General features: G+C 41.6%; 1 protein-coding gene across 1 annotated transcript in view; it reads right to left on the minus strand.

Annotated features, from left to right (window-relative positions):
* Slc14a2 (solute carrier family 14 member 2) overlaps nucleotides 1-26,776 on the minus strand; it is a 441,163-nt gene that overhangs the window by 163,299 nt on the left and 251,088 nt on the right. The window contains exon 4 of the mRNA XM_076555557.1: nucleotides 18,407-18,472. The gene's annotated coding sequence lies outside the window, so the exon portion shown is untranslated. The remainder of the gene's footprint in view (nucleotides 1-18,406; nucleotides 18,473-26,776) is intronic.

The following is a 26,776-nucleotide window of genomic DNA, read 5'->3' on the forward strand; positions in this document are numbered from 1 at the left end:
ACAGAGGGCAAAAACTATACTCTCACGACTCTTTGGTGCCCAGGCCACTGTTTGGTAACTGAGAGTTCAGTAAGTGTTTAATGTATGTGAGAACTAAGAGGATTCTCAGCTCTTCTACAGAGCAAAGCATGCTGGGACAAAAGGCTGATTACTGGATCAGCAGAGACATGGTGGTCCTAAAGGCCTCTCCGCTTCAGCCCAGATTGTTTCCTCATGGTAACCCATTTGCCTAACTTTTGTATGCCCATTTCCCCTGCTCTTTGCCTCTCAGGCTCACTTAATGTATTAGAAACAGGCTTTACATGTTTGGAGTCCAGTGGACTCAGAGACTAGGCCCTACTATGGTCAATACTGTAGCCATTGATCATTCCATTCTTTTGGTTTCCAATATCAGACAACTGGATTTTGAGGTCATGTTACCATTATCTTGTGTAGTGATGACTTCCTTTTCTTATGTGAAACAGATAACACTAGTGCTATCAGGTATCACAGACATTGCCCTGTCTATGTCCTTCAAAGCACAGGCTAGAACCTCAAGTGTCCTTTTCAAGAGGAGATAACTATGTGATTGACCAGAAGGAAAGTCTGGTCATCCCACCTTCATCCTTAGGATTTTGTTACCATGTCAGACTAGCCAGTGAAGGCATGTTAGTTACCACATTAATCAGTTTGTGTGTGTGTGTGTGTGTGTGTGTGTGTGTGTGTGTGTGTGTGTGTATGTGTGTATGTGCTACCACAACAAATGCCCGAACAAAGTCAACATATGGAGGAAAGCTTTATCATGGCTCATGTTATTAGAGGTATCAGTTCAAGGGCAGTTGCCTCTATTGCTTTGGGCCTGAGATGAGGCAGAATATGGAAGTAGATGATGTCATCTGGCCACCTTATGGAAGCAGAGAGAAGAAGGGGATGGGGGCAAAGCATGTCCTTTGGTAGCATAATTGCAGTGACCGACTTCTGACAAGCCCCATCTCCTGCTTTCTACTACATAATGTCATGCTGTGGATATCGCTCTGTATAAATAAAATGCTGGTTGGCCAGTAGCCAGGCAGGAAGTATGGGTGGGACAAGCAGAGAATAGAATTCTGGGAAGTGGAAGGCTGAGTAAGGAGAGACGCTGCCAGCTGCCACCATGACAAGTGAGATGTAAGGTACCAGTAAGCCACGAGCCACATGGCAAAGTATAGGTTAATAGAAATGGGTTAATTTAAGATACAAGAACTAGATAACAAGAAGCCTGCCACGGCCATACAGTTTATAAGTAATATAAGCGTCTGAGTGATTATTTTATACGTGGGCTGTGGGACTGTGGGGGCTTGGCAGGCGCTGGAGAGAAAGACTCCGGCTACAATGTCATGTCATTATAAATCTACCAAAGAATGAATTCATCCATGATGTTGTGGCCTTCACCATCCAATCCCTTCCCCAAAGCTGCACTGCAAAGTGAACCACCCCCAACATAGGGGCCTTTTAGAGACCTTTCAAGATACTTCCAAAATGTGAATGATGTCCTAGGACTGCTGTGACAAATGGCCACAAACAGGATGCCTTAAGGCAGCTTTCATTTACTTTCTCACAGTTGTGGAGGCCTGAAGTCCAAAACTGTTCTATCCCCTTAGGGTCTGGAAAGAATCGTTCTTGGCTCACCTGGCTTCTGGTGATTTCTCACATGCCTTGGCTCCCGGCTGCATCACTCTAGTCTCTCCCCGTGTCTTCCCATGCCCTTTACCTATTTTTATTTCCTTCTTTTCTGTCACTACACTACCTGGATTTAAGACTCACCCTATCTGAGATGATTTCATCTTGAGGTTCTTATGTTGACTACAGAGACTTATTTCAAATCAATTTATATTCCGATGTTCCAGGTGGATGTATCTTAAAGAAGGGGCCCTATTGAAGTCATATAGCCAAATTGCTGGATAGACCTGTTGGTCAAGAGGAGTTGACTGGGGCAGTAATTTGAGGTCATATGGAGAGAAGATTGGTTTTTCTGAGAGGATAAAGTAGAGACCAGGATCTTGGGGCTTCTGGGGGCAAGACTCATGGGCAACTTGGGGACAGAGACCTCAATTATAGACCAGAGCACAGAGAGGCCAAGAACCTAGAGCTCCTGAGAGGCTAGGGAACACTTTTCAGTAAACATCAAGAGGTAGACCATGCCGCAACAAATATCACTTTCACCGGCAAGGTGGTTTTCCATTCTCAGCTTGGCCCTCCCATCCTGATTCTTCTGAGAGAAATCTACTTTAGATCCAGGGGTGAAGGCAAATGGCTTGTGACATGTCCCAGTTAGATGCTTGAGAAGAAAACAAGAGGAGAAGCAATACAAGGCTTTGGGAAACATGTAGGCAGACCTGTACACAAACATGGGCTCATACACATAAACCCGAACTGGCCAAAAATAACAGAGAAGGCGACAGATGCTTTCAATTAAAATGTCAGCTTCTCCTTAAGAAGCCAAGTTTTCATGTAGTGTGGGTGCTCGGGGGCCGAAGACTACTGGAAGGGACCACATATGGAAATCTGTTTGCATTATACCACGTCCCAGATGCCATGGAAGACTGCTCTGACCTTGCAATTAACACATTGGCTGTTTCTGGGGTGCAGTGCATGGATGCAGGGAGGAAACAGAAAATTGTAAAATAGAGCGGTTGTTCCTACTGGGTTTGATAGGAAACAAGAGAACCAGGGACTACTAGTTCCAGGGTCTGAGTGTGCATTAGGGAGTGGGTGAAGGATAAAGGATGCTTGCCATCTCTCTTGGTGATGAGGGGAGGGTCATTACCATGGACTTAGGGAACAGTACACATAGCCATAGCCTCCTCCCCCCAAAACACTCACACTACCTTTGTAAAGTTGTTTCTTTAGCATCTGCTTAGCTATTTACTAATCAAAGCTATTCATCCTTTCTTCCTCCAAAGGTAGCTTTCTGTTTATTTGTTTGTGTTCTTCAAACTCTCTCTGGTTCCCCTCAGCTACCTACCTACAGATGAAAGAGGAAGGATATGGGCTGAAGGGAAGGAAAGTTCGTCCCCAAATCTCACTTCCACATCCAATCAGTGGGGAGCACACCTTTGAAAGAGTGCCTTGTTCTGATAAATGAGTCTCCTTCTTCTCCTAATTATTTTTATTATCACCACTGTTACAATAAAATCCACACAGTATAGCTACAGATCTAACTAGAGCAATATCCACAGAAAGGAAGAACAATGGGGAAATTAATGAACTAGATCCTCATTTGTGTTTTTGTAGACGAAGATGGTAATTTGTTGGATTTAATAAGCTCCTGGATTGAATTGCACAGGCCAGTGTTGGCTAGGTTCGGGTGCCCACTGAGTGAAAGTCAGATACTTTTGTGTCAACTCAAACACATTTTCACTTCTTAATGGTCACCATTACTAACCAGATAAGAGAAAGACTTAGCTGCATCAAACAAAGGCATGATTAGTTTTGACAACAGCAGCTTAAACAGGACGTTAATTAGCAGCCATAGAGTTGGGAAGGTTCTGGATGGGAACAATTACACAGAAAAACCCACAAGTATGGCTACAGTGTGCCAGGGTCCCATCCCTTACCATATGGCTTCAGTCTGGCAAATGGCTCGTTGGCAATTCATTACCATAGCGCTTGGAACTCAGGAGTGACTCGTTTATGATTAGCCAATTCATTAGGCTATCATTGGTAGCTCAAGGGGGCTCTAAGGGCTCGCCTCTCCCCATTGTGTTATTTTAAGGACATATGACAGGGAAGGAACAGCCCCCCCCCCCCTCCTCAGCTGCCTCAGAGTGCTGCTTGCTGGCAAGTTTGCTGGAATCTAGATAGAATCTTTCAAAAGAAAACAAACAAGCAGAAACTCCCCACAGTCATAAACTGTAACCGCGGCTGGAACTATTGAAACATTCCAGGAGATAAAAACAAAGACCTCCTCCTCCTGCCCTCCATCCTGCTGAGGCTGCCTGGGCAACCTGTGAGTATACTTCACAGAGAGTGTGATGGGGGACAGCTAGGGACTAATGACCATCAGACCCAAAGACAGGAAGCAGAGTCTCCGGAAGGGGCTCTGTGGTTAACTCATTTGGGACGTTAGCTAGATCCTGCAGAGTGGCTGTGTTTCGTCTTATCTGCTCCTCAGCACTGTGGGGGCATTGTGAGAGAGGATCTCCAGTGAGGAAAAGTAGCCTAAATCCACAAGGCTCATAGCTCTGTAGGAGATCAGTACTGACCATGGACTGTTGGAGAATGTGTTTTCATTCATTAGCACATGTGGGTGAGGAAGATGGGCACAGCCAGCCAACTGGGAGCCACTACTAATGGGCTATGCTTCCTTTATCTTTAGAATGTTATCTGGGGTTGCCCACAAAGAGTACACAGGACTCTGTATAATGTTTTTAAAAAGTGGAGACTAGACCTGAAACTATAGTTCACAGAGTCCAAAGCTTGACAGGGATGCTAGAATGTCTGAAGATGCACAGAACATTAAGACAGTGTGTTATGACGGCAAGTGGGCTCCAACAGAAAGGAGAGAAAAGGAGAGAAGGTTAAAGAAGAACTAAGCATTGGGTTAAACTGATGTGGTCTGCTAAGGATGTGGCTGGGAAAGACGATGTGCTGACCGAGGATGGGTCTGAGGGATTTGAGTCCAGGTTTGACTCCAGTTTGGTTAACATGGGTAATGTGCAGGGACATTGCAGAGCTTGTTCTCTGAAACCCACTCTATCCCACCCCCTAAATATACAAAGCCACTCTCTTACTAAAACCCTAGCACTGAGACAGAGTCCCAGTTTATTGAAGATATAAGCAGCAGTCACAAACACATCACCCTCCTGCACCATCAACCTGGTCTAAAAGAAGAACGCCTGCCACATTCAACAGTAATTACGCACTTAATTAACTCTAATTTTGTTTCCTTCTTCGAATTCATAGGGACTCTGAGGAAGATTTTCCATGGGCCAGGTCTGTGGAAAGAGCTATCTGGGGAACCTTTAAAACGATACCATCTTCTGACACTAAATTTCCCTGGAGTTTATCTAAACAGCAGAAATATCTAAACAGAGAAAAGAGACTAAGCATCATTGTTTTGAAATAAACCAAAACAAAACAGGTCCTTCTTAGAATCTGTGCTTCGGAAGATGCATTGGTGACAAGGTCTAGACAGGAGGGACAGTGACATTCTTTATGCTTCAGCTGACTTTTCAGCAACCGAATGAAGAGCTCTACTCTGCTGACTAGCTGAACTCCACTGCAGTCTTCCTGGCATGGTCTCTCTAACAGAGAGGATGGCAGAGGTCAGAGCTGAGCCTTTGCTTAAAGAATGCTACATAGGTCCTGGGCACTTTTTAGTTGAATCACTCTAGCGGCTGTGACTCTGCATCGCTGCCCATGTTTATGATGCATGGGATACCGTGACCCTTCTCAACAGCACACGGTGTAGCTGTGGGAAGGTTCCAAGACAAATGAAGTACATTAAATGGTTCTAGGCTGTGGAGTTCAAGCTAACTCGCACAGTGTGCTGGATGCCCTCCTGGGCTCTATGGTATGAAGAGGAGACCCACAGATTTTGTCTTGCAGGAATTTAAGTCCCCCCACCCCTGAGATCATTTGCATTAGAAGTAACTGGACAATTTCTCCAAAGGGATATTTCTGTTCCATTTCTACTTCCTGAATCCAAACCTCCAGGGATTGATTGTTAGGAGTCTGTTTAAGAAGCCCTCCAGTGTCTCCTCTCTATCATTGAAGTTCACTATGGGGAAAGTCATAGAATATGTAGGCTTCCTGCCTTCAGGGAGCTCTGCTATATTCTAGGTGCTAAAGAAAACCCAGCTGATTATGGTGGCAGATGATTGTAATTCTAGCACTTGGGAGGTAGAGGCAGCAGGATCACAAGGCTGAAGCCAGCCTGGTCTACACAGTGAACTCTAGGCTGGCCAGGGCGACATGGTAAGATATTATCTTTGCTTAGCATTTTGAGCCCTTTATATATTCTAGATCTTAACCTTCTCTTGGATAAATGACTGGCAAAGATTTTCTCCCATTCTTTGGGTTTCTTATTTACTTAATTCACAATTTCCTTTGTTGTACAGAAACCTTTAGTTGATGCTCAGTTCATGAAACCATCTGTTGATTCTCCTACTGCGCACCCCCCCCCCCCCCGCCAGTGGAAAGGTCTTACCTGTGTATATATGTTGAAGCACATTCCCTACTTTTTCCTATTTATGTTGAGGTCTTTGATCCATTTGTAGTTAAGTTTTGTGAAGAGTGAGAGATAGGATTCTACTTTTATCTTTCTGTATGTTAGGATCCATTTACCCCAGTACTATTTGTTGAAGATGTTATCTTTTGCCCAAGGTGTAGTTTTGGAGTCTTGGTAAAAGAATCCAGGTAACCATTGTTGTATGGATTTACATCTGGATCCTTATTTCTACTTCACTGACCTAAGTGTTTGTTTTTGTGCCAGAACCATGCTATTTTTATTACTATGGCTCCATAGCAAACTGTGTAGTTGCTAATACCTCCCATAGTATCATTTTGGTCCAGCATTGCTTTGTCTGTCCCTGGACTTTAGTGTCTTCATATCACCTATTTGGATTGTTTTATCTATGTTTGTGAAGAAAATTCTCAAAAGAAAAAGTAACAAATGGCTAGAAAATACTTTAAAATGTGCTCAACTTCCTCAACCATCAGGGAAGCGCAGGTTAAAACTACTTTAAGATTCCATCTCACCCCAGTCAGAATAGCCATCATGGAGAATACAAATGTCAACAACTGCTGGTGTGGTTGTGTGAAAGGGGAAACCTTCTACACTTTTGATGGGAGTGTAAACTAATGTAGTCATGTTGGAGCTCAGTCTGGAGGTTTCTCAAGAAGCTAGAAATAGAACCGCCATTCACTCCAGGCATGTACCCAAAGGATGTTACCCTGCTGCAGAAGGACTTTCACATCCATGTGGCTTTTGGCCACTCTATCCACAACAGATAGACCAAGATGTCCATTAAAAGATGGATGAATAAGAAAAATGTGTAGTTTACAGATCAGTATATGGTTCAACCCTCAACAGAGAAGCTTCGTGCAGTAGGTGGTGATTAACAAAGAAACCCACAAACTAGACAATGTGGAGAGAATAAGGGACTTTGAAGCACTTAGCCCCAAATGGGATGATCCCTATCCTCAGAGCTCAGGGATCTATGTAGAAGAGGAGGCAGAAAGACTGTAAGAGCCTGAGGTAGTGGTGGATGACTGCAAGGAAATAGTGTCTTTAGACACAGCAGAGCTGATGCACATATGAACTCACAGGTGTTGTGATGCACACACAAGGCCTTTACAAGCTCAAGCCAGACAAAATCTCCAAAATGAAAGAGAGAAGGTACCCCTCAAAATAATGTGGTACATATACACAATGGAATATTACTTGGTTGTAAATAGAAATGAAACAAGGAAATCTGCAGGTAAATGGATAGAAGTAGAAAAAAAAAATCACATTGAGTGAAGCAGCAAGTCCAGAAAGACAAACACCCTCTGTTCTCTCCTCTATACACATTCTGGCTTCCAGGTGTTTCTGTGCTTAGCTTGGAGCACAGGTGGAGGTCACAGAGTGGCCTGGGGGTGTGGTTTATGAAGGGAACAGGGGTTAGTAGAATGTAGGGAAAATGTAGGAAGAGAGTTGGAAAAATGGAAATGGAAAGGCTTAAGAGGGCAGGGGCTGCAGAGTCTGGGGCGGGGTGGGGGTGGGTGGGGGGAAGGGGAAGCAATAGGTGTGGAACATCCCTCACAATGGTCAGGTTTTAACCAAAACCCATTGGGTTCTTTTCTCCTGAGACTCTCTTTTCCTTCCCCAAGGGAAGAGACTACTTGACACAGCCAGAGAGACATAGCTGTACCAAATACTCTCCATCTTAGAAAGACACTGCACAGCTCTGAATAGATCTCAGCTGTGTCCCAGATCCTCCTCCATCCTTATTTATGTTCCAGGAACCCAGCAACTCTTGCTTACCTATCTTTTTCCAGAGGCATGTCCTTCACCTGCAGCCTTGTGAACAGAGACCATGCTATGCTCTCTATTGGCACTGTGGTACACCATAGACACTTTCACTGATAGGATTTCGGCTACACAGCAGCGTGTACATTTTTTGCAGAGATCATATTATATGATATTTTAAGCATGTAGTTAGTTCAGAAAGCTTGTAAATGTGAGGCCATGTCTTAGATTGGGTCTTCTTGCTCATCTATAGTATCATAATAATCAAATGTCCCTTAGGGGAATGCTTATGGACAGGACAAGTGCATGGTCACTCTGTCTTTTGCTGGGCCTCCCACTTGGAGAGGCCTCTGACATCTTTCGTGAGCCATCTTACCAGAAGAAAGTGGCCTGAACTTGGAGCCCTCTCTGTTCCTTCATGATCTTGGAAAGAATGTGTTCTCTCTGACTCTCAGGCCAATGAAATCATACACTCACACACTGAAAAGGTCTAGGTGATTTTCTTGTGTAAATAAATGTTAGTTTCTCTCCTGTTTCCTTACTGTCTTTCCTCTGCATCAGCTTAAGAATTCTCATCTCATTTTATCACTTCTCTTATGTCTCCTCCTCTGTCCTCACCTCCCTTCTCCTCTCCTCACTTCTCATTTCCTCCCCCCATTATCTCTCTTCATCATTACTCTCCCCACTTCTCCTCCCCTTTCCTCCCATCCTCTCCCCTCTCTTCCTCTCTCCTCTCCTACCCTCTCCTCTTCTCCTGTCCCCTCTCCTCTCCTCTCTTCCCCTCCCCTCTCCATCATAAAGCAGCTGATCTCTTCTTTCTCACAGCAACAAGACAGAACCTGAAGAAAAGGCCCAGTGGCTCCACCTTAATCTTCCTGCTGGTCTCTTTGGTTCTTGCTTATACTCTACTACTTGGTACCTCAGCTGGGCACAGAAGGGTCTGGGAACAGAGAAGGAATGCTCAGTGGGGCTGGAGAGATCACTCAATTGGTACAGAATGTACCTTCATGAGCACACAAATTTGATGTTAAGCTGAAAAGCCGGCTGTTAAGATGTATGCTTATTATCGTAGTGCTGAGGCTCACTGGGGTTCACAGGTCAGACAACCTAATCTACTCAGCAAGCTCCGGGTCAGTGAGAGGCCTTGCCTCAGAAAGCAAGGTGGATGGCACCGAGGAAAGCGCAATGGTTCCTGTGTCCAGGTTCTTTTTCAGGAAGCTAGAAAAATGGACACATCTGCCGGAGAGCACAGCCACTCCTGTATCAGGGCAAAGCTGGGGTTTCAGGCGATAAAGCATTTGATAGCTACGCAGCACCTCAGAGACACATTAGTGCTCCTTGGGGTGAATTTGAATATAGGCCAAGTGGCTGGGGTGATGGTGGTTGATTCCATAGAGGATAATCTTTCTCGAGCGCTGTATTCTTTCTCTCCCTGCCTCCTCTTAAAAAACAAGAAGCCAAGTACTATCAATTTATTTGCTGCGTCTTATAATTACATTATCCATGATGAACTCACTGGAGTCTAATTTGAGTCTGGAGTTATTTGGTAGGAAAGCTCCATCACTGGGCACGGTGGGACTCTTGTGAGTACAGCCTTACTTTGTTGGATGCCTGGTGCTCAGTTAGTGCACTTGGAAAGGGACAAAGAAGAGGATGAGAAATGGCAGGTCCCCCAGTCTTGCTGAGCTGCAAAGTCCTTCCACATTTATTATTTCATTTGGTACTAACACTAGCGTACTGGGATTGCTGTTATCATCTCCAGTCCACACCCTAGAGAGTGGAACCAGGTCAAATCATAACACAGTGCCCTGATGGAATTAAAACTTATATAAGCATCTGGCTGGTCCCTCTCTCCCAACACACCATATCTCCAGGGATATTGATGCATGATTTTAGTTTAGATCTTTTTTTTCTTCAGTATAAATGCTCCTTCATGAATGATGGAGCTACATTGTGATAAGCAGAAAGTATTGGAAGATGAAGATGTAGTTAGCCTGCTGAACATGGTAGCTCAGTAATGTAGCATGCCGTGGCTGTTTCTGTTGGAGAGAGTTGGGTCCACTGGGTGTTCCTAGCGCTGTAGGGGAGTGCCACACAGCATATTACCAGTCCAGGAAAAGAGCAAAACTCAAGGTATGTTTTCTACCGAATGTGTTTTGCATTTAAATCACTGTAAAACCAAAGCCTTAAATAATTTCCCAAGCTACCTGTCCTATTGCCTGGCAGGCTCTTGCTCCTGTCGCCTTCTCATTTCTCCCGGGGAAGAGGCTTGTGGTCGCTAACTTTCCCTTTCTTGTCCCCCTTTCTTGAATCATTCACTATATTAAACATGTAATGTTGAATTTGTTTTACTTTTTAATTAAACAAATAAAACACTACACATATAATTAAATTCTTTGCCTATTCTCTATGAGTCTATTTTACTCTGTTTCTGAAAAACATTCTCCTGATCTTGCTTGCATTATTCTGTGTTTTTATGCTTTCTCTATGCTTGCCTGAAATGTACTCAGTGACATTGTTTATGTTTTACATATGAATATAAGTGGCATATTAATTTTTTATCTACCTACCTATTATTTATTTATTTATTTGTTTATTTATTTATGCTTTCCGGTGATGGAGATGAAATCTAGAACCTTATGTATGTTAGGCAAGGGCTCTACCATTGGCCTGCCCCTCTCCACCACCATATGGTTTGATTTTTTTTTAAACTCAGTATAGATTTTCAAAGACCATTTTCCCACATGTGTGTGTGCAACTCATTAATGTTCACTTCTGTGGTACCCACAGAATACTCCTCCACTGTTGTTGGGAGTGTAAACTTGTACAGCCACTTTGGAAATCAGTGTGGTGGTTTCTCAGAAAATGGGAATCAATCTTCCTCAAGACCCAGCTATACCACTGTTGGGCATATACCCAGGGAATGCTCAATCATACCACAGGGACACATGCTCAACTATGTTCATAGCACCATTATTCATAATAGCCAGAACCTAGAAACAACCTAGATGCCCCTCAACTGAAGACTGGATAAAGAAAATGTGGTATATATACACAATGGAGTACTACTCAGCAGAGAAAAACAATGACATCATGTAATTTGCAGACAAATGGATGAAACTAGAAAATATCATCCTGAGTGAGGTAACTCAGACTCAGAAGGACAAACATAGTATGTACCCACTCATAAGTAGATACTAGATGTAAAGCAAAGGATAACCATACAACAACCCACAACTCCAGAGAAGCTAGCTAATAAGGAAAACCCAAAGAGGGACACATGGATTGCCCTGGGAAAGGGAAATAGATGAGATCTCCATGAGTAAACTGGGGCTGAGGGGTGAGCAATGGAGGGTAAGGGATGGGGGATGAGAACATAAGGGGATGTAATGGTCGAGCTGGAACAGGCATGGAGTGGGAGAGCAATGAAAGTGATTCCATGACAGAGGGAGACATTATAGGGATAGAGAAACCAGGTGCTAGGGAAGTTCCCAGGAATCCCAAGGATGACCCCAGCTTGGACTACTAGAAATAGTGGAGAGGGTGCCTGAACTGAACTGGCTTGCCCCAGTGATCAGACAGGTGATACCCTAACTGTCATCACAGAGCTTTTATCCAATGACTGATGGAAGCATATGCAGAGATCCACGGCCAAACACCAGGCAGAGTTCCAGGAGTCTAGTTGAAGACAGAGAAGAGGGATTCTATGAGCAAGTGGATCAGGATCATGATGGGGTAACCTGCAGAGATGACCAAACCAAACTAGTGGGAACTCATGAAAGTTGAATCAATGGCTGTGGAGCCTGCATGGGACTGGACTAGGCCCTCTGCATGGCGAGACAATCGTGTAGCTTGATCTGCTTGGAGGGCCCCCTGGCGGTAGGATCAGAATCCATCCCTGGTGCATGAGCAGGCTTTTCGGAGACCATTATCTAGGAAGGGACAGCTCCTGCAGCCTCGAGGCAGGGGGAAGGGCTTGGGCCTGCCTCTACTGGATGTGCCTCCCTATCGGAGGCCTTGCCTTCTTGTTGGGGGGAGTAGGGGGTGGGTTGGGAAGAGGAGGCTGAGAGGGCAGGAGGAGGGAAGAGGGGGATCTTTGATTGGTGTGCAAAATGAATGAAAAATTTTCTTAATAAAAAAACAAAAACAAAACCAGAAACAATTTGAAGTCCCTTCTGGGTGACGATACCTTCTTGACATTGTCAAACCTTTGGATTTTTGATGATGAGATAGGTGTAAAATGGCACCACACTGCTTTAATTGGCATTTCACCAATAGATAGCAGAGCAGGGCACCTTTTCCTGCAGCTGCCAGCTCTTCCAAATCCATCACCTCTCCTTTAGTGTTGCTCACGCTGTCTCAGGCTCTGCAGAAAACTGAAAATTTTACACCCTCCAATCTGTCCTTTCCTTTTGTGCTTGTTTTGAATATTAAGAAATTCTTTCCTGATGACCTGGTATAAAAATGTTGTCCTGAATTTTATTATAATATTTTAAAACTTAAAAAAAGTCCCTTCTTCCTGGAATTTATTTACAATATTTATCATTTTTGTTTGAGATGGAATTGTAATGTTAACTTTCCAATATAAAAAGCTATTTTTTTTTGGACACTGTGGATCAAATACCCTGTATCTTTCCTGCCTAATTACCTCATCCTGTGCCAAGTTTCCAAACATGCATTCATCGTTTTTTCCCTGAACCTTCTAATTCTTTCCAATGGGTTCTATATCCCAACACCTCTACCACACTCTTATGTCATTGTTTTGATGCCTGTGAGCTGAGCCCCTCTTCCTTGTAGTTTATATTAATTTTTTGACTGTTTTTGACCCTTTAAACTTTCATATTAATGTTGCATACTCTTTTAATAAACTGCTCCTTTCTGCCAGCCTAGAGAATTATCTACTGCCCCATCCATTCCAAATGCAACTGCCCTCAAAGTTAAGTCCCAGCTGTGACTCTGCTATCAAATGCCTATCTATTCTTGGGTGAATCACATGACTGTTTTGGGTTTTATTTTCTTAACTGCCCCATACCTGCCTGGCAAGGGTTGCTGAGCTGATCAAGTGAGATAAAGGTGTGAGAGTGCTTCTGAGAGCTCAAAATAACAAGTCAGACTCACAAAGGGCTAAACACAGTGATCTCAGCGTGATCTGCAACCAGTGTACAGTTCAGACCATCTCCTCCTCAGTTGTCTCTACTCTTCCTGATGCTCCTTCTCCCAAACTTCCAGCACTGCTCTGCAAAGCTCGTTTCTCTGAGGGCTTTATTGTAATAACGGGGTAGAGGCAGCTTACAATCACAGGGCCTGGATGCCAGGCCAGAGACTCACTTTGCGGCATTAGGAACTTATATTTGAGAGTCTTAATTTCTTTACCTGAACATAGGACATGATCCTCACTCCCACCCTCAGTGCCATGAAATTCCAAAGAAAATGTAAGTGGGGGTACTTGGCAAAATGTGAGACCTTATAAAAATCCTAGGTGCCATGAGTGGTTTTCCTGACAATTGTATGTGTGAAATGCCCTACTTCATAGTGTTACTTGAATCAGGACATGTAGGGGAATCTAACTAATTTTGTTACCAAGTATGATTCACCCAGTGTAATGTCAATATGTTCTTTGAGAAGATGTAGGAACTCTCTCTTTAAAATAATAATAATAGCCGGGCGGTGGTGGTGCACGCCTTTAATCCCAGCACTTGGGAGGCAGAGCCAGGTGGATCTCTGTGAGTTCAAGGCCAGCCTGGGCTACCAAGTGAGTTCCAGGAGAGGCACAAAGCTACACAGAGAAACTCTGTCTCGGAAAAACCAAAAAAAAAAAAAAAATAATAATAATAATAATAACAATAAAATGATAATAATAATTTGTTGTTATTGAAATAGGATTCCGCTGACCTTGAACTAATAATCCTCCTGTCCTTGACTTCTGAGTGTTGGAATTGCTGGTGTACACATAACTTAACTGCAATACTTGGTTGGAAGTTCATTATTTTCTTTCTTTTTCTATTTTTCTGTGCATATGGTGTGTGTGTGTGTGTGTGTGTGTGTGTGTGTGTGTGTGTGTGTGTGTGTGTTGTGATGTGTATGCGAATGCAAATATGGCCACATATGTGCCATGACATATGTAGAATTTAGGGAACAACTTTCAGAAATCAGTTCTCACTTTCCATTTTCTTTTTAGGCAAGGTCTCTCTTGTTTCTTGCACCTCACAAGTGTCCCGCAGGCTAACTGGTCTGAAAGCTTCCAAGTGGTTCTCCTGCCCACTGGAATTACAGATATGCATCTGGCTTTATGTGGCTTCTGAACTTAGGTCGTCAGGCTTGGGTGGTAAGCACTTTTATCCACTGAGCTGTTTCTCTGGCCTCTGGAAGTCTCTTTGGTAAATATTTCCTGACTTCGTGGTCTGGATATGTGGAAAAGTGTAGGTGAGTTATTGATCCATGAAGTGTGTCTGGTCCATGAAGTCTGTTACCTGTATATGGATGCTGGGCTCAGCACTGACCTGAGGGAGTGAGAACCCTGTAGGTGCAAGGGTGGAAACAAATCAGTCTTTGTCCTGCCTTTTGGAGTGCAGACTCAATTCAGTTAAATTGAGCACTGAGGTCGGCTCTGAGATAATGTGAGAGTGCCTCCCCTGGAGTGAGCATATGGCTCTGCCACACATCTTTCTGACCCTTGCATCTCTCACTCCTGTGCCAGGATCAGCCTTGGACTTTGGCCAAATGACATTCATGGGCCAGATGATACAACACCATAGCCTGCTCCTTAATCTATTAATAATACAAAATGTCCTTTCCTTGGTAATTAAGTTCTTGCCTTTAGTTCCATTGAAACAGGGTTTCTCATCAGCGCTCCACCCACCTCCCTGGCTGACCCTGCTTTCAACTCATTGAGAAGCTGTCGGGTCCCTAAGTTCCCATCACAACTGCCTACCCTGCCTCTGCCAATAGCCACTTCTCTGTTGTAGTTTAGACAGAGCCCTGGATTTCTGACTTAGCTTTGGATCTTAGTCTAATAATTCATCATCTGTGTTTTTAATAACAGGGCCAACACCATTGATCTTCTTCTATCCCCATGCTGTCCTTGCCCAGTTTTGCTTGAGTTTTCATGCAGTATTAATAAAATTCTGCTCTTCTTCTAAACCCTGTCTTGTCTAACCTTAAAACAAAGATGAAATGCTGGGTTTGTTCCCTGCTGACTCCCAAGCTCTACTTCTAGGACCACTGCCTTATCTTCCAACTGTTTCATTCCAAATAGGCCATAGCCAACTCGTTTCTTCTTTTCACATGGAAACATGAAGCTTAGGAATGGGTTTTATGGGAGCAGTTTGCTTGGATCCTTCTGCTTGAATAAAGGACCCATTGCCCTTGCAGTTGGAAGTCGTGTACAGAAGAGAGCCGATGGATTACGCTCTTCCTCAACAGGACAGATGACGTCTGGTGACTGCTGGATGTGGTCAGAGCAACCAAAGGGAGAAGAGCTCAAATGCCGAGCCACTCTGGACAGTTCTACTCTAGAGATCTCTACGGGGATGCGCGAAGGCTTTGTGACATACCCCTTCCTCTTTCTGAGTATTTCTGAATATTCCCTCCCATCCCCAACAAAAGCTGGTTGTGAGAGCTCTTCTCTAACATAAAGCTTTCACCTCAGAGACTGAATCCAGGGGGCCTCTGACAGGTGTCCACAAATATTTTTTTTTCTCAGCCAACACACTATTGACTTATGACTTCTCCCTTCTGCCTGTGACAGAAAAAACATCACCTGCCCCAACTCAAAGATGTGCATGTCTGCATTCCCATCAACCTGTACACGCGGTATTTTAGGTGTCAAAAAGATTAAAACCTTAGATCCAATCCAGTCATGTGAGGCCTTAAAAACAGAAAACCCCTTCCAGCTGTAGTTGGAAATATGATTAGAGAATTGTCAAGAGAAATGCAACATTATCAAATTTTGAGATGGAGGAATAAGTCATAAGCTAAGGAACATAGGCAGTCTCTAGGAACTGAAAAGGAAAAGTAAATGGATCGTTCTCAGAGTTTCTAAAATGGAACTAGTCATGCAAGTATCTTGGGTTTAGCCAGTGAGATCCATATCAGACCTTTGACCTACAACACTATAAAGTTGCTTTAAATCTCTTAAGTTTGTGGTAACTTGTTACATCAGTAATAGGAAACTAGTATAGTCAACCACGAATCAACTTAATATTTGTTCTTTTTTTATGACCTTAGACATGCCCCTCACCTGCCTGTGCCTTCATTTTCCAATTTATAAAACAGATGTTTTGGGTCATGTGCTGTAAAGCTCCTTATAGGTTGACATCATATAATTGTAACAGGCTGGGCTCCCCGCTTCATAATATTTACTTCTTTCTACAGCTACCAACGGATGTGAAACTGATACAACACAAAAAAGCAGCAGAACAGCCATGTTGACTCAAGCATAGGAAGCATTGTTTCTGGTTCTACTCATCTGTCTTTGTCTTGGTTTATACATTTTCTATTTCCACAACTCCTCATAGTCATGAGAAAAGTTCACATCAGCTGGTGATCACTTTGTTTGTATGTTCCAAGCATAGTGACTGATGGATTCTGTCTTTCTATTTTTTATTAATGGATTTAAAATTATAATTTTAAAAAATTTAATTCTGAGAATAATTCATTAAAAGATATAGATACTAAGACTAGAGGTAAGACTGAACATATCATGTCCTGACTGCAGAGAAAATGAAGTTAGACACCATTTAAGATATTTATTATTATTTGTGTGTATGTGTGTGTGTGTGTGTTTGTGTGTCTGTGTGTCTGTGTGTAAGGACAGGCCATGGTATATGTATAGAGGACAGAGGTCAGAGATTAGAGGAAAACATTCAGGAGTCAGTTCTTTCTTTTCTCTGAAGATTTGGGCATATCAGATTCAGATCGCTAGGCTTTTGCAGCAAGGGATTATGCCCACTGAGCCATCTTGCCAGCCCTCAGCCACTATTTATTGCATCATAAAAAAGTGTCCCTATCCTGAATTTTGTTAGGAAAAGCAGGGTGATATAAGGGGTGACATAAAGATTCATTTGGCTCTTTCAGACTCCCAGTAGAGATAATCACTACAGTTGCCACTTCCTTAACTGGTCTATGTTAACCACAAAGTAATAATGGAAACAGCCCAGTGATAGTAGAGATCATCTTCCATGCTGATCTGCTATGGTATGATTTTAAAATCCCTTTATCTTTTGCTCTTTCTGTTGGACTTCTTAAAAATACTAAAATAGGTAAATTTTAGTCCATTCTTCCATATATTTGTTACTAAAACATTAAAACAACCAGATTTTATTTTATTGAAGACTTATTGAAAAATAAAACACAAAATCTAATGATATACTGTAATTATTACCTTCTAAAAAACTGCCCCCAAATCCATTTACAGCATTTCAAGTTATTTATTTCATTTCAGACTTGAGGCTTCTAAAGCATATGAGAATGCTGGAGGAGATTCTTTGGCACTCCTTTGTGTCAAATCAAAACATAAAGGTACAATGAAGTCATTCATATGCATCCAAACTGTACACACCCCTTATAGGCTGCTGGTGATGAGTTTGGAAGAGATTCCCCAGCATCAAAAATAATGAAAGAGAAATATGTCTCTGAGCTCATATTTACAGATTATTCAAAATTATTGTGGTAGTCTAATTTCTCTGAGTAGCTTTCTTACCTGCTGTATGACATTGGTATCTTGATTATCTGTTATATCATCGATTGTCCTATGGCTCCCAATGGAAAGAGATCCACTAGTATTTGATATCTGGGCCTAATATCTTGACACTTTGGTGACCACTCCCTTCCTTTCTTATCAATACATGTTTGCCAGTCCTAAGCAGCTACTTTTGTGCTTTGTGTTGTTAGAGAGTGGCTTGTGCATCAATCAACCAATACTTTTCTGCTTGACAATACAGTAATTTTCATCAGAAGTGACCTTAGCACATTTACACTGTTGAAGATGTCTTTCCAAACCTGAGCTAGAAGTCTCCCAACTGAGGCCCTACTAGGACATGAGACACAAACATTGATGAAGTATGGAGGTTGTCAGTGGCTGTATCTTCTGTCTCACGCATCCTTCTCCTTTCACAAATTTGCAGTTTGTTCAGCCATGTCTGATCTGCTCATCTATTTTTGACATATCAATAGAACCTCTCCCTTTAGAATTTTGCAGAGGAGATGGTGATGCGATTGTGTTAGCTCATATCTGGAAGCAACAAGAATTGAGCTGGAAAGACTCAAGGGGAAGACCATTCTCATAGGACCTGCCAATTGCAGGTCCGTTGCAGTTCCCATAAAGCCCCAGTGATCACAGAGAGGGAAAAACAACTTCAACTTTTTCCTCATCTATATTTACAACAGCTGTTTTAGATGCCATGACCTCAGCAACAAGTTGGAGCACATACTCACAGTTTCCTTGGTCTCGGTGGTCTTGTTAACTTCTGTTTAAATGGCTTCAAGTGATAAGAAATAGCCCTGAAAAGGTATCAGAGATATCTTTTTTAGAAACATTGTATCTTGTTTTAGAAACATTGGAACATCTATATTGCCTTGTTTTTTATTTAATGATACCTTTGAAAATTATGAACCATAATTTTATTTAGAAAAAACCCAGGAGGATTGAAAAACAGGATCTATATGTAAAGTACTATTAACTCATGAAACATTTAGATTTGTTTCACGTCTTTATGTATGACCCACATGGATGTTGGTTTTAGTTTGAAAAAGGGGTCATACTGTACACATGGCTTTGCACTATTTTTTTCTAATTGAATATAATATTATAAATAACTTTTGTAAAAATGTCTTCAAGTGGCAGACAGCTTCTCAGATGGCTTTTAATTGTTACTGCTCCTTATTGTCCTCATCATTGGGTACAATCCAGTTGAATCTGGAGTATGGGGTGAGCTTTGCTGAGTTCTAAACAAAACTAAAAAAAAAATGGCAAAAGTATTGAGATTGAGATGGAGATGAAGTAACAAAAATGAATCTGTCTTTTGTGTGGCTTAATCTCTTTTGCTGACTGACTTGCATGTGACAATAAAACCATTTTATGAATGTCGAGCAACTGAGGGAGACCCCTGACTCACAGTCCATGAAAAAAATGAATCCTTCTAACAACCACTCTAGTGAGCTTGAATAAAAGTGCATCCTCTCCTAGTTCAATAATGAGACAACTATGGTTCCAGAAAACACCCACACTGCAATATTTTGAGAGGCCCACATCAAGCGCCAAGGGAAGCTACACCCATATCTCTGACCTACTGAACCATGAACAACTTTTGTTGTTTTAAGCTACTGTTTTTTAGGGTAATGCAGCCATACATCACATAAGGCACATAGCATTTAGTGGGTATCTAATATTTCAGCTGTATTACAATTCACCTAATGTTATATTGTTGCAGTTTGACTCCTTTATTTTTCTTCCTATTATAAAGAAGACTGCTATGAATATTATTGTAGCATAATTCACAATGTATTTTTGGGTTCTTTTCAACTCCTCTTTCAACTGTGTCTTCATTTAAATCAGTTAGAAACGTAAGTAAAAACCCCAAGAGTGAAAGCTAAGTTTGGTTCTTGAAAGTTACTAGATAATTTGATGCTAAGCAGTATTCATGATTCCATTGTTTTGAAATCATTCTGATGACTTGAACCACCTTAAAATCACTCATCTTTAGTGGACACTGATGTTCTGACAGTGTGTAATGCTCAGTTTCCAAGAGCTTTGAAAGGGAGAGCAACAACACTGAATGGGAAGCAAGTACCACATCAGGCTACTTTGAAAATATTCAGCCCATTTCTCACTTAAGAGGTTATCAATAAATTCAGATTTTATGCTACCAAGCTGGATGGGCTGAATTCAATGGCTATTCTTCTTGGAAGCATTTCCTACACATAGATAACACCGCCATTTCTGAACTGCAATGACTCATTGTAGGGGACAAATGCATATTTTAATGAATGCTATATATTTTAACAGATTCCAAACCCTGTGGTTGGTTTAAGCTAAGGGTGCGATTTTAGAATCTAAATAAGTAAATAAATGAGGAAGAAAATGTGTGTTAATTGCAGTAATTTGTGATACTTTCAAATTCTTAATTAAGAAATAAAATAGGATCATTAGCCATGTCCACTGTAGATGGCATACATAGATCACCATTATAACCAGATGCAAGACCCAAAGTCCTTGCCATAAATGAAATAACAGAGGGAGGTCGCTGGCACATTATAGCCATAGAAAAGGAGGCGAGACAGCCACACAGAACGTCCAGACTTTGTAAGCACCATTTTCCTTGGCCCAGAGATGACATTATTCTGAAACCATTGTTTCAGAATATTGAAACAAGCTCAGAGGAGGCCTACCTCTTCCTCTCAAACTTTGCAATGGATTCTTCCTTCAAGCTTCATAAAACCTCCCTGAGCCTAGCCAGCATTTGCATTCATGGCTGTACTGATCTCTAACTTTCCTGCAACTCCTTGCTGCAGGCTGTGTGATGACTTGTACTCGGGTCTTTGCCTGCGTCATTTTCACGGTGAGTCAGTATTTTTCAACAAAGGAGGCAAGCAAAGAAGGACACTGCTTCCAACTAGAGCCATTTTTATTGGTGTTGCATTTTAAAATTTAAGCATTTATTTTTCAATACATCGTGTAATTTGCCATTTAATAATTCATTTCTAGGACAAGTAGATACCCAGACATTAACTGGGACTGTTCCCAGTAAACCAGGGTAACTGGAAAATATCTAGATATGTTCCCAAGGTAGAGGTAGGCACAGATTTTCAGGCATGTAAGACAAAGCTCTTTGCTGATATGAACTATGAGGATATAATATCAATATATGTCTGGGGGAAGGAAGACTGGTGAGTCCAGCTTAGAAAGCTGCTCATCATGTTTCTGCAGACAGGGCATGCATCTCCTTGGCCTTTCCTCTCCTGTGATGCTGCTCATTTTAGTGTGAACGCCCGGGTAAGGTGTGAACACTCCTTGAAGGCAGGCACAGGAAGGTGTGGGTAGTCAGTTCCTGTTAGCTCAGCAGGGAGAAGTGTTATGAATATGAGTAATCTGAGAGATTATGAATGACTTAAGACAAAGGAAGGGAAGAAAGAAAATCATCCAGGGGTGATTTCTAAAAGGACCAAGGAATGCAGTGGGGAATTAGATACTTGAATACTCTGAGCAGTACCTATGGGAAAGTAGAACCCCAAAATCTACCCTTTCAGGTACCTATTATTTCACTTTAAAGAAGCCATGAGAGCAGTCCAAGGACACACTTCTTACCCTCAGGGGATTGAGATGGTATAAAGTCCTCCAGTCAAAGGTGTTTTCTTGATAAAGGAAACCAGAGGGTAGCCTGGACGCTGGTAGCTGTGTTGACTAAAGATGCTCCTTTCTAGTAGAGGCTACTCAGCCCTCCCATCCCTAAATCTAAGGACCCCAAGGAGTTCACAAGGACTGAAATTAAGCCCTTATATTTTGTAGTATTCTATTTCTTGACTAATCCTTCCTTCATGTCTGCCTCTGAACACAGTTCTGGTCACCAGTGGACTTTAGGGGCATTGCTGTGGGTGACATGAATGATTATATCACCACTATTTACTGAAATTTGGGTACAAAGAAATTGTTTTACCCTTAATTTTCTAAAAATGTGCAATTTCAGAAATTGGCCAAGGAGAAATAAATTAAAAACATATGCATAAAAACTGAGGCTAGATATCAGATTAGAGTTTAAAAGGGCCAGTGCATAAAGTGCTCCTATAGAATTCACTGATCCTATAAAGTTCCTGGGTACCAGATGCTAAGAGGATACAACAAAGATGGATAAAGTAGGTTGGGAATGCCCGAGGCATGGGAAAGCCCTGGGAGGTATGCCTCATTGCCCGTTCCACGAAGAGCCAAGAGCATCCTTTGTTGCAGTTCTTTTAAAGAAAGTCCTTCAGTACACTCTTGTCTCTGCCCTTACATCTGAGAAGTGCTTGCCTGGTTCTGTACATCTTCATTTTGTTTAACAAGTACTCCTGGACCATCACATCTTTCCCAGATACAGCCTTAGGTGTTAGCGATTCAGGGGTTGAACAGCTATGTAGAAGGGATGTCTACCCTTAAGACAGCTGTGTTCAGACAGCCCTGTCCACTTCCTTTGAATTCATTTCAAAACACCAAGGAAAATTTGAAACAGAAACACAGAGCCCACCTTTATTAAGGAAGGTCTGCCAAAAGCAATACATTTGTGACTCCAGCAGGTAGATGCAGGAAGGTCTGCCAAAGACCTCAAACAAAGCTGGCAGAGCCCAGAGTTTGTGGAGAAGGGCAAAGGCAACAAAGTCTTTGGGGGGAACAATTGATCTAAAGTGAATAGGCAGCCTGCAAAGGCAGTTGGGCCTTGTTAAGAGGTGGGGATGCAGGAGTTCGAACAAACAAGATAATACGTAGACGAAACATCTAAGTGTTCCTCTTGAAGAAGAGGATCAGAGAAGAAAATGTTCATGTTAATCAGGTTTATGACCACCAATCTCTTCTTTTCTTGGGGGAAGAGATAAAGGTGAAATTTACTTGCATACATGACTATGGTCACAACCTTACATGTGATAGATAGCATCATAGTAAATAAGCCAGACTATGCTGGATACTATCATGGATTCCTCCTTCCCAAAACTTTTCGCAAAATAGGTGGCTAAAAGGGAATTGTCCCAGTCGGTTGTTATCTAGAATAAAAATTATCAGAATAATATTACAAAGATATTATAATAGAATTGATAACCAGAAGAAAAATAAACAAAGAACACACACACCAAATCATGTTGCAGTCAAGCAAAAGGAAACTATGTATACCAGGCAAATTAGCACAGAGCCAACAAATGGATATTAACACAACAAACTTCAGCGAAGAAAATTAGTTAAAAAAAAATAAGATGTCGGGGAAGAAGTGTCAAAACAACTCAGAGACAAAATAAGCTATGAGAGAAACAGACACAGAGAGAAAGAGAGAGAGAGGGAGGGGAAGGGAAAGAGGGAGGAAGGGAGAGAGAGAGAGAGAGAGAGAGAGAGAGAGAGAGAGAGAGAGAGAGAGAGAGAGAGAGAGGAGAGAAGAGAGACCACACAAGCACAGTGAGCTGAGCGAGCTCAGGGAAGAAGTGGAGGAAAAGCAAAGTCATCTCCAGATTAGAGATCCAATTCGGCAACAAAACCCCAGTCATAAGAATACAAGGTGACACAGCACAAGGTTTAAAGGATGAAGAATGGACCTCAGTATAGAAGATGGGGTGGAGCCAACAGATCTGTGCAGATGCATCAACACAGGGCTTGCCAAAGAGAGTGAAGCAAAAACAGAACAGAAAATGATCTGGAATAATACGATAACAAAACATCTCCAGAATAAAATACTGAAATCTGCATGCCACACAAAGCAAAGAGATACAGACAACAAAACACAGGGCTGTGTCAGGAAAGAGTTATGAAGACTCATCAACCCCGGAGGCAAAGGTGTTCGCCATCCAAATGACCAATTTCAACACAAAGTAAAGTAAACCATGTTAAACACTTCTCTCCAAATGGGCAGAAATGCCTGGCATCGTAACTCCCCACAGTCTTATGATGCTTATGAAACCTCATCATTGAGAATTAAACAAGAACAAATACTCTCTGTGTTCAAACTGTTGCTCAAATACAAGTGCAACCCGAACACTGAGACCCAGGAAGATACTGCTGCTTGAACCTTGTCTTGAACATGTTAGAGGACAAACTTCAGCCACTGGAAGAACATGGAAAACCTAATGAAAGACTTTGAGTGAGATTTTAATGAATGCAATGCTGAATCAAGGCAAATGGTTTTAGAAATAATGGCTAGGGGAAACCATGAAAATATTAATGAACTGCAACATTGTTTTAAACAGTCTAACAAAATTCAAGTATGAGGAGAGAGAAGGCAAAAATAGCCACAGGAAACATGGCTGAGTTCAGGGTACGAAACTCCATTATGATCTACAGTGACACTCTCAGCATTACGGACATTTGTGCACCAAAAATATTCCAGAAAAGATTATTATGCTAAGGTGCAGTACATCCAAATAGAAAGAACAGATGTGTGAATATGAGACATTTTAGAGAAACTAAAGGATGTTTTTGAACTTTGCTAGAGGACAATCTCTAGTTTTCAAGTTCCTGTATTTGTGCAAACATCTATAAGAAATCTGGCAGTCCTTCCTCTCCTCTTCATTTTTTGTTCCACACACCTGCTATGTAAGTTCATGCATCTAAATGATCTGGGCCTGCCCAAATTTCTTGCCATCTGTCTTTCTTTATGGCTCAGAGGCACACAATAGAAACAGAAGGAACATTGCCAAACTCTTCTTATGAAGCTATAGTTACCCTGATACCCAAACCACACAAAGATGCAACAGAGAAAAAGAACTATAGACCAATCTCCCTCATGAGCATTGATGCAAAAATACTCAATAAAATACTGGGACAAATCCAAGAACACATAAAAAATTATCCACCATGGTCAAGTAGGCTTCATCCCAGCAATGCAAGGATGGTTCAACATACGAAAAATCTGTCAATGAAATATACCATATAAACCAACTAAAAGAAAAAAAAACCCACATGATCATCTCATTGGATGCTGAAAAAGTCTTTGACAAAATCCAACACCCATTCATGATAAAGGTCTTGTAGAGATCAGGAATACAAGGAACATACCTAAACACATTAAAGGCAATTTACAGCAAGCAAACATCCAACATCAAATTAAATGGAGAGAAACTCAAAGTGATTCCACTAAAGTCAGGAACAAGACAAGGATGCCCACTCTCCCCATATCTATTCAATATGGTACTCAAAGTTCTAGCTAGAGCAATAAGACAACAAAAGGAGATCAAGGGGATGCAAATTGGAAAAGAAGAAGTCAAACTTTCCCTATTTGCAGACAATATGATAGTATGCATAAGTGATCCTAAAAATTCTACCAGAGAACTCCTTATAGCTGATAAACACCTTCAATAATGTGGCAGCATACAAGATTAACTAAAAAAATTAGTAGTTCTTCTATATACAAATGATAAATGGGCTGAGAAAGAAATTAGAGAAACATCATCCTTTACAAGTCTTTGAAGAAAGAAATCAAAGAAGATATCAGAAAATGGAAAGATCTCCCATGCTCATGGATAGGTAGAATTAACACAGTAAAATGGTAATCTTACTAAAAGCAATCTACAGATTCAATGCAATCCCCATCAAAATACCAACACAATTCTTCACAGACCTGGAAAGAACAGTGGAAAAACAAAAAACCCCAGCATAGCTAAAATAATCCTGTGCAATAAAGCAACTTCTGGAGGCATCACCATCCCTGACTTCAAGCTTTCTTATAGAGCTATAGTAATAAAAAACACATTGGTATTGACATAAAAATTGACTTGTGGACCAATGGAATCGAATTGAAGACCCTAACATTAACCCACACACCTATGAACACCTGATTTTTGACAAAGAAACCAAAACTGTACAATGGAAAATAAAAAGCATCTTCAACAAATGATGCTGGCATAACTGGATGTCAACATGTAGAAGATTGCAAATAGATCCATATCTATCACCATGCACAAAATTTGAGTCCAAGTGGATCAAAGACTTCAATATAAATCCAGTTACACTGAACCTGATAGAAGAGAAAGTAGAAAGTAGTTTTGAATGTATTGGCACAGGAGACCATTTCCTAAATATGACACCAGTAGCACAGACACTGAGAGCAACAGTTAATAAATGGGACCTCCTGAAACTGAGAAGCTTTTGCAGGGCAAAGGACATGGTCAGTAAGACAAAACGACAGCCTACACTATAGGAAAAGATCTTCACTAACCCCACATCTGACAGAGGGCTGATCTACAAAATATATGAACTCAGGAAACTAGATATCAAAATACCAAACAATCCAATTAAAAATGGGCTACAGAGCTAAACAGAGAATTCTCAACAGAAAAAATCTCAAATGGCTGAAATACATTTAAGGAATTGCTCAACATCCTTAGCTATAAGGGAAAAGCAAGTCAAACAACTCTGAGATACCATCTTATACCTGTCAGAATGGCTAAGATCAAAAACACTGAAGACAGCTTATGTTGGAGAGGATGTAGAGCAAGGGGAATACTCCTCCACTGTTGGTGGGAGTGAAAACTTGTACAGCCACTTTGGAAATTAGTATGGCAGTTTCTCAGAAAATGGGAATCAATCTACCTCAAGACCCAGCTATACCACTCTTGGGCATATACCCAAGGAATGCTCAATCATACCACAAGAACACTTGCTCATCTATATTCATAACAGCATTATTCATAATAGCTAGAACCTAGAAACAACCTAGATGTCCCTCAACTGAGGAATGGATAAAGAAAATGTGGTACATATACACAATGGAATACCACTCAGCAGAGAAAAACAATGACATCATGTAATTTGCAGACAAACAGATGGAACTAGAAAATATCATCCTGAGTGAGGTAACCCACACTCAGAAAGACAAACATGGTATGTACTCACTCATAAGTGGATACTAGATGTAAAGCATAGGATAACCAGACTACAACCTATAGCTGCAGAGAAGCTAGCTAACAAGGAGGACCCTAAGAGGGATGCATGGATCGCCCTGGGAAGGGGAAATAGATGAGCTCTCCATGAGTAAACTGGGGATGAGGGGTGGGCAATGGAAGGTAGGGGATGAGGGATGAGAACATAAGAGAACAGGATAGTCGAGCTGGAACAGGGATGGAGTGGGAGAATAATGA

The sequence above is a fragment of the Peromyscus maniculatus genome, chromosome 19 (assembly GCF_049852395.1).
Source record: "Peromyscus maniculatus bairdii isolate BWxNUB_F1_BW_parent chromosome 19, HU_Pman_BW_mat_3.1, whole genome shotgun sequence".
Classification (NCBI taxonomy): Eukaryota; Metazoa; Chordata; class Mammalia; order Rodentia; family Cricetidae; genus Peromyscus; species Peromyscus maniculatus.